At 36.7% G+C, this 9,462-nt stretch overlaps 1 pseudogene; it reads right to left on the minus strand.

The window, feature by feature from the left end:
- Nucleotides 1-296: 296 nt before the first annotated feature.
- On the minus strand, nt 297-844 carry LOC107196758 (annotated as a pseudogene).
- Between the last annotated feature and the right edge of the window lie 8,618 nt (nt 845-9,462).

Genomic DNA, 9,462 nt, shown 5'->3' on the forward strand with positions numbered 1-9,462 from the left:
ATCATACCAGCTTTGATTTGGCTGCCTAATTCAAGACCTAATGGCTTTTCAAAGTTTATCTACCGCCTGGAGAAATGCTGAGGTGGAAGGTTCTAGAAAGAGTTTAGTGTGTTATAAATGAGAAAGTTCTGGCTGTGTTTGCAAATGGAAGTTGCTGCCTTCAAGGCTTAACTTCACCATCAGTGGCTGAAACGGGTTGATAGGATAATATTTATTTATTTGTTTGTTTGTTTATTTATTTATTATCTTTTTTTTTTTTTACTTTTATGAGCATTTATTCGATGCTAAGTTTACTCTCAGGCTATAAGTTTTTGTTTCTTCAGTTTCTCCTGGGATATCTTTTTCTTCTATGTAACTTCCTCTTCTGGTTTAGGAACAATCTGCTCTTTTTCAGTGCAGATCATCTCAGTGTGGCAGGGGGAGCCCATGCAGGGGTTATTCCGCCCACGAGCTTTGTAAGTTTTGTACTGCATCCTGGGAGCTTTGTTCACCTGGATGTGCACAATGACCAGAGAGTCCACATCTAAACCCTTAAGCTTGGCATCACTCTCTGCATTTTTAGCATGTGCAACAAGGATCTGGCACTCTCTTCAGGCCACCGACCCTATGTCCAGCCCCATTATTTGGCCTGGGCACACCTACCTGCTCTATCATTGTAACAACGGAATGGCACACATTGCTTCTGTAAAGTGACATCCTTCAGATACTTGGTGGCTTTTTGTATATGCGTACCCTTGATGGCCTGGGTAGTTTCATGAGTGTTCTTAAAGTGAACACAAAGATTTGAACCTCTTTATTTGCATGATTTTGTGAGGTTTTCTGGGTCAAGTGAATAGCAACCCATTTTTGGAGGTCACATCAGGCCGCTTACGGGAAGAGCGACTCTTTTAATTTTCCAAGTCTACTACTCAATGAAACGGAGATTTTGAAGATGTCTTCATATTTTAAATGGGGCTTTGAACTTAGATCACTTCTACACTCTCGTTTAACTGTCATAAGTGATGAGATAATTGATATATGTATAGCTCAAATGACCAAGAGTATAGACTCTGGATTCAGACAGATGTAACATGAATCCCATTTCTCCTCTAATTAGCTATATGACATTGGTCAAATTAATGAGCCTTTCTAAGCATCAGCTTATCTGTAAAGTGGGAGTAGTCATAATATCTCTGTCATAAGGCTGATGTGAAAATGAAATGAGATATTGGGTATAAGGCTTCAGATATGATATCTGGCCCATATTAAGGACTTAATACATATTAACTGTTATTATTGTTGTTAATATTATTCTATAAGCCTCCTCAGACTAATGCCAGTAAATCAGAGCTTTTGGAAAGACACTGGTAAAACCCAGGCCTTTTTGGGGGTTAGTTGGTAGCTGAGGACTTGTACAAACCAGTCAGCCGGATGGTCAACAGAAAGACGCTGATTTCTGAGTCTCTAGTTCTTGCTTCCACATCTTTTGTCTTAGGGGAAATGGTGGAGACTTTTTGGATGCCTGAGTTCTGTCCTCTGAAAGTGGATCGGAATCTTTATTCTGGCTCTGGTTGGAGAAACTGAACTCTAGGTCAGCAAATCAGGTTGCTACTTCTGATTTGTCATCAACAGAGGTAAAGGCACCTTGGGGGAGTCGCCTGTTTCCTGCACCATCTGAGACGTCTCTGATCACCATACCACCCTCTCAGCACCTTCTGGACAGCAGTGTGAAACTCAGCTTCCCTTCCCTCTGACTCCAGCCATGCTTTGGGTCTTCTTTCTGACTGGTCAGTCCAGGTTCCCAGGAATAGCCTAGACTAGCTACCAATGAAGTATATTCCTTTCTCTCTCAACTCAAACCTCTCTGCAATGTTTTCCCTCTCTCTTGCTTCACAAAGGACCTCCCAGTCTCCACCTCTTGCAATTATTCTATGTTTCCATTCTTCTTCCCATTAAAATCAGATTTTATATCTTTTGTTCACAAAATTTAACAAATGAATCAAATGACTCAGAGTGTATGTCAGCTCTTTTGCTTGTAATAAACAGTCTTCCTTGGTTTACCAAATAATTCTCTTCTCCCAGTGGGATTGTGGGTCACACAATTGTTGTGAAGAGTCTACATGTTAATCGTGGGAATCAGGGCTCTGCAGGTGCCTAGAGTGGCTTCCCGGCTGGGCTTCACTGGAACTAAAACACAGCTCATAAACCAGGTAGGGTCCAGGACCCAGAGCTAAGGACAATGACTTGTCCCTATCTCTGCAGGAGATTGCCCACTCCTCGGCATCATGACAGTGACACAGTTCCCTTCTGCCTTTGCTTCTCACACTTCTGTTGCTGCCAGCCCACCTCTCATTCTTCTTTACTCTGCTTCATGGCTTCCACTCTCTCCAAGCTTCTACTTATCAAGGGTTCTGGACCTCTATTGCCTCCTGTCTGATAAGTAGGTTTTTTATAGCAGAGCCCTTCATAGGCTGCTGGCTGGGCCTTTCACTGGCTGATCTTGCAGTGGTTTCCTACCTTTGGTGCATTCACTTGTCCCATGAAGACGGCTCTGTCTGAGGCCTTGTTCCTCAGCACAAGGATATGGCGGGGCCATGAGTGTGCCCAGAACTCTGAACTTGGCTTTATCCAGGAAACATTTATCTTTCCCACAAGCACAAAAGGGTTGAAACTAGAATTTCAATGATTCCTAAACAAGATTCCTATAGTAGAATCTCATGGGAAAATTTTTACAAATGCAGATTTCTAGGAGACACTTAGCTATAAAATGGAGCCAGTAATAACATCATATGAAATTGATGTGATCTCTTCTTTTTTTAGTTTTTTTTTTCCTATGTTTGTTATGAAAAACAGTTGGAAATCTAATGTCCCCCAAATAAGAACTTGTTAAATCAGTGTTTCTCAAGGTTTGGGAAGCGAGAGAGGGATAATCTATCAGAATTGCTTGAAGAGCCCCATCCTGATTTAGTCACCAGAATGGAGGCAGAGGTTGAATTTCTCAGATGGTGTAATATATCAGCTGCAACTCCCCACCTTCAGAAACACTGCACTAAGTGGTTTAAAATTGTATGTCCTTAAAATGGAATCTCATGTAGCCAATTAAAATGATCTTACAGAAGTCTATTTTTTTTAACATGCAAAGGAGGTTATGATGGATCATTGAATTAAAAAAGCAGATTATGAAACAGGACTATGGTAGGAATTTTTAGAGGAAAAGTACACATAGATATCTATAAATAGCTAAGGATTTGGAATATGAAAATTACGGTTGGCTCTGCCACATCAGTATCATCTTGATAGAAATGTAGAGTCTGGAGCCTCACTCCAGACTTAGTCAGAATCTAAGTTTTTACAAGATCGCCACCTGATTGGTGTGCACATGGCAGTCTGAGACTCACTGCTCTGGAACACTGGTTCTTGTCTTGAGTGTTCATTAGAATTCACCTGGGGAGCATTAAAAAAAAAAACCCCAATGCCCAGGTGGCACCCAGGCCAATTAAATCACAATCTCTGGGTATGCAGTTGGGTATCATATGTCTTAAAACCCCCAGGTGATTCTGATGAGCAGCCAGGGTGGAAACAGTTGCCGTGAGAATATACCCCAGGTGTTAGCGTGCTTATTCTATGGATGCTGGGGATCTGGTGATTACGATTTTCTTCTTTATGCTTCTCTATAGTTGCTGATTTTTCTTTAGGAAGTATGTGTTATTTTTGTAATGACGAATGAGTTACTTTTCATTTAAAACCCCTAAATGAATGCCAGGCTCTTCTGAAGTCTAGACAGCAGCCCTGAAATGAGGGAGGCATTTTAGAGCAGGATCACAATGGAAAGTTGAGTGGGGGGCACATGCTCCCAGATTGGGGGAGTGAGAGTGATAACACAATCTTTGTGCTATTTCTTTTATTTTTAGTCACAATATTGATTTTTAAAATTGTATCTCAAAATTTAAAATATCACAGAAAAAAATCATGAGCTTTTTATGTTTAGTAAAAAGGAACATGGGTTAAACATGTAAAAAAAAACATTTTAGAGGAAAAAAAGGAGTCATTTCATCTACCACATGACCTTAAGACAAAAGAAACTAAATATTGCTGAGAGCTCACTAACCCCTCAGCATTGAAATAGGCATTGTTTTCATCCATCTTTGTAATAACGCCAGGGAGCAGCATTATTATAGCCCCATTTTAAAGGAGACTGAGCCCTACCTAATTATTAATTTAATTATTTAATTTTCTTTTAACCTCTAACCCTGTGCTGTCCATCATGGTAGCCACTAGCTGCATATGGCTATTGAGCATTTAAAATGTGGCTGGTGAGAATTGATATGTACTGTGAGTGTAAAATAAGCTCCAGATTTCAGACTTAGTATGAAAAAAAAAAGAATGTATGATAGCTCATTAATAATGTTTTATATTAACTACACATTGAATTGATATTGTTTGGGATGTATTTGGATTAAATAAAATGTATCATTAACATTATTTCACCTGTCTCTTTTTCTCTTTTTGAATGTGCCTACTAGAAATTATTTATGTGGCTCACAGTTTATTTCTAGCTGGACAGAAGAAGTTACGTGAGGGGGATTATTCAAATGTGTTGTTTATTCTCTTTGGAACCCTCCTAAAACAGAGGAAGTGGTGAGGGAGGAAGCAACTTCTTCCTAGCCTGTCTGGTTGAGGATTGGTTGGAAAAGAAGTTAAAATGAGTTTGAAGACATCCCTACCAACCTTCTTTAGCCCACTGGTTCTCAGCCTCAGCTGAACATCAAAATTTCCTGGAGAGCTTTTTAAAATCCTGATATTCTGCCACACTACTGCCTGATTAAATCTCTAGAGAATCTCTGTTTTTCAGCTGGCAACTTTAAGAAAGCGGAGAGCAAAGATGATCTTGAGGGGTATTACTTGAGTCATTATAAATTTAATTTTTATTTTTTAAATTAAGGTTGCTTTGTATTTCCCTTTTGTGAATTAACCTTGAAAGAACAGGGTTAGTTCAGTTATCTTGAAAATTCAGTCTCTTGGCCACTAGGGGGACCGGATTAAAACACTTGCAGAAGGATAGGCTTGTGTCCTTGGGGAAACTGCTCAGGTGGAAATAAATTGGCACTGTCATTCAGCACACATTGCTACTTTTAAACTCTTATTTGAGTTAAATCCTATGAACTCCCTCAAAGGATTTGACTTTTGTATGAATGACAATTGTTACATTCTACATTTATTGAGTGCTCATTCTATGTCAGACACTGTGATAAGTGCTTCACATAATCTCATTTAAATCCTCACCTCACAACAATCTATGAAACAGGTACAATTATTATCTTAATTTCAGTTGTCAAATAAGGGCTGGAGAGATTAAAGAACAGACCGATGGCCACAGAGTTGGAAAACACAGAATTTGAACTCAAGCAATCTGTACCCAGAACCTGCCTCTTAGCCTATCAATGATATCATATAAAATATAGTTAGACTTTGCTCAGTGATTTTAGTTCTAGGACTTTACTCAAGGAAACAATCAGATTGCGTATTCAGACACAAAACTAGACCTGGAAGAATTTCAATTCTCCTATTCTTTAGAAGACTAGTTAAATAAATTAGTATAAAATGAAATAATATGTAACAGCAAAGAGTGCTGAAGTAGAAGTAATTTATTGAAATGGAAAAATCTTTGTGAAGTATTATTAAGTTAAAAAGCAAGTTAGAAAACATATTCAGTACAATATCCAGAAAGAAAGTCTTTGGGTGTATGTGTGTGGGAGGGAACACTAAAACATTAACAGTGGCTATATTTAGAGGGAATATCAGAAATTCTTTCTTTCTTTTTTTTTTTTTTAATTTTTATGAGTTTATTTGAGCTAAACCGATGACATCAGCAAGATCTCAAATGCTCCCAGGAATTTTAGCTTTCATCTTTACATTTTTCTTTATAATTTTTCCATAATGTATTTTTCAGGTAGTAATTTTTTTTAAAGCAATGTAAACTAACATATTTCAGGATATGAAAGAACAATGCCTGATTAAAGGAAGTGGAAGGAGTAAATGGGAACTAGTTCTTGAGGTTGTCCTGGGCACTAAATTTAGCACTAAAACTCTGGCAGCCAAAAAAGAAAGAGAAACATATTGGTTGTATAAATTTCATATTATTTCATTTAGTGTTTTATGAGAGAGGCTCTTAGGTGATTTTTCTGCATTTCTAATTGTTTACTCTTGTGAACCTCAGAGTATGCGATCCAAAATCTCAATTCAAAATCTCAGTGTTACCGAGTGTATTGAACTCTACTGAATTTGTGTTCATTGAGTATCTCCCATGTGCTAGGCTAGGGGCCAAGTGCTGACTCTTCTCTTCTTGCAAGAGCACTCTGATTCTTACCTCTTGTTCAGCCCCCCAGCCCCCATCTGGAATCCCATCCCAGTCAAATGCTTCTGGTTCTGAAGTCTAGTTCAAACACCTCCACAAAGAATCTCTGGTCCAAACCAATCTTCCCCTTTTGAGAGCCATTTTGCACCACCAGTCCTTAGGGAACAATTCAGTACGTACGCATTTCCTCATCATTTCATAAGCATTCACTATGTTTCCACTATTAGTCTAGAAACACCCTTTGAACATGGGCCTGTTCTCGCTTATGTATAGAACTCTAGAATGACAGCATTTTATGTTTTATTTATTTTTTTAAAAGGATGACTCTAATTTTTAATATAACTTTGTTTTTTTCTTTTTAAAAATTTATTTATTATGGTGACATTGATTTATGATTGGAATTACCGCATTTTAGAGTCTGAAGGGGGTGCCTGACAGCTAGGAGGACCAATGCATCCTGGTTTGTCTGGGACTTTCTTGGTTTTAGCTCTGAAGTCCCCAGATCTGGAAAAACTCCTTTGTGCTAGCAAAGATAGCTGGATGCTCTGTGGGTTCTCTCTAATTATTTCCTGATTGGCTGGGTTGTTTTATATGGCAAAATCCCTACTGGGCACATTCCCATTTTTAGCTATATATTGACAAAATAATAACCCTTTGTATTGACGTGGCTCTCTCTATTGCAGTGCTTGTATGATCCTCAGGCAAACTTGGAAAATAGAAAAAGGAAGGCGTTATTAGTCCATTTGAGAAAACTGAGGCTGAAATGAATTTTGTGAATTTTTCCAGGTATTGAATGACTAGCTCAAACTATGAGTTAGGTCTTTTGTTTCCTAATTGGGTCTCCCTGAAATTTGAAAATATCCACCATAGAACTTCAAGTCATGTCTTCTATTATTTTAAATAATTGCACAAGACTTTTGTGAAGAAAAAGACAAATTGTACGTTGTGACCCAAAGGGCTTGCATAAATGGAACACAAAATGTCATATTTCTAAGTGAAACAATTAAATATTATAAAGACAATTTCCCCTAAATTAATTAATAAACTGAATGTAATTTCAACAGAAATTCCAGCAAGATTTTTCTTGGAATGTGACAAAATGATTCTAAAGTTCATCTTCTAGAATACCTACTGAATAAAAATTCAAAAAAATTTTTAAAAGAATAGTTATGAAGGTGGGGTAATTGGACTACTAGGTATTAAAAGTTATTAAACCACATTACTTTAAACAGTGAGGTGTTGACACTGAATAGATCAATCAATGGAGCAAAATAAAAAGTCCAGAAAGTGAATCCAAAATATATAAGAAATTCGATATAGAATAAAACTGGTTCAGGTCAATTGGGGAAAGATAATTTGTGTAGCAAATGATGTTGGGCAAATAGACTGATTATTTGAATGCAAATAAAATTAGGACCCTAGCTCTCCCAAAATAACATAATATATTTTAGATAGCTTACAACTTTTAAGGTGAAAAAATAAAGCTACCTAAGAATCAGAAGAAGAACCAGTGAATGTTTATGTGATCTTTGGGTGAAGAAAACATTTCTAAATACGACATGAAAGGCAGATAACTAAAGGGTAAAAACAGATTAAATTTGACTACATGGAAAATCCATTTTAAAAAGTACAATAGAAATGACAACGTGGGAAAAACATTTGCTGCATACATGACAATTTAAAAGAGTTCTTACAAAGCATTTCAAAAAAGACAAACATACCACTAATACAAAAATAGCAAAGTATACAATTTACCACAGAAATATAAATGACAGCAAAATGATTAAAAGTTCTATCTCCTTAGTAAGCAAATGAAGGTAAATACAAACCCAAAAGATCTCCCTCTCTTTTTAAATTTAACTTAAAGACATTGGGAAAAAAAATTAAACAATAATAACCTCTGCTGATGGGAGAATAAATAGTCAGGCTTTTGGAAGGCCAGTAGTAATAGGAATCAAAAGCCTTATCGACGTGCATTCATTTTGATGCAGCAGTTCCACATCTCTACATACCTTAAATCAGTAATAAGAAATATGTACAAATATCCCTTCATAATTATGTGCATAGAAATTTTATTTATTGTAGTTAAAAGGACGAAATACCTTAAATGTCTAGTTCTACGGAACTGGTTGCATAGTATATTGCTTTAGTAATAAGAGGCGGTTTTAGAAATAAACATACTATACACTTAATATTGTAGAAGAACATTTAAAGATGTGAAAAAATTCATGAGAATGTATATTGCTAAATGAAGAAAGCATGTCACCAGACTGTATTCAGAATATGATCTCATGTTTGTTTACACACACACATACACAGAGCATGACCTGTGCATTATAAATGATTTTTTCTTTTTCTTTTTCACTTTTCTGTAATCCTGCAGCACATATTTATTGATTTTCAAATAAAAAAATTAATGATTACTGTTAATTGTTATTAAAGAGAACTTAGATCCCGAGTCAATGGTTTTTGAGAATATGGAGTTACAGGGATGTTCATGTCCTATGATACATACTTCTGTAATGCTTGAATTTTGTTTCTTGGATGTGATCACTTTATTGTTAAAAGGAAACAATTTTTAATATAAAAGAAAGGGTTGGGGAACAGAGAAATTCATATTCTTTAACCCAAAAATTTCACTTTTAGAAATGTTCTTAACCCTGAAAATGAGCAAGTATTTATACAGAGATTGATCGTCATAGTATTAAAAAACAAAGAAAAAACAAAGCCCCTGATAACAAACATAAAAAACAAATTAAAGAAACAAACAAAGCCCCGATAACAAACATATAAGCACCATCTAAAGGTCTAACTATAGGGAGTTAGATAAATAAACTATGGCAGGCCCATTAGATGGACCTATAGCAGCACAGGGAGGGCAGCACGAACCCAGCCTGCCTGGATTCAAATCTCAGCTCTGCCACTTACTTGCTGTATGACCTTGTCCAAGTTACTTAACCTCCCCAAGTTTTAATTTCCTCATTAGTAAAATGGGGATAACAATAGTACCTACATCGTAGAATGGTTATAAGAATTTTTAAGTGAGAGTCCATGCAGGAAAGAGGTGACACTCAAAGTGGGTGACACACTAAATTGAGAAGCTTTTAATAAAGGGACTTTTTACAGAC

This window comes from Pteropus alecto, unplaced genomic scaffold (genome assembly GCF_000325575.1).
Source record: "Pteropus alecto unplaced genomic scaffold, ASM32557v1 scaffold7, whole genome shotgun sequence".
Classification (NCBI taxonomy): domain Eukaryota; kingdom Metazoa; phylum Chordata; class Mammalia; order Chiroptera; family Pteropodidae; genus Pteropus; species Pteropus alecto.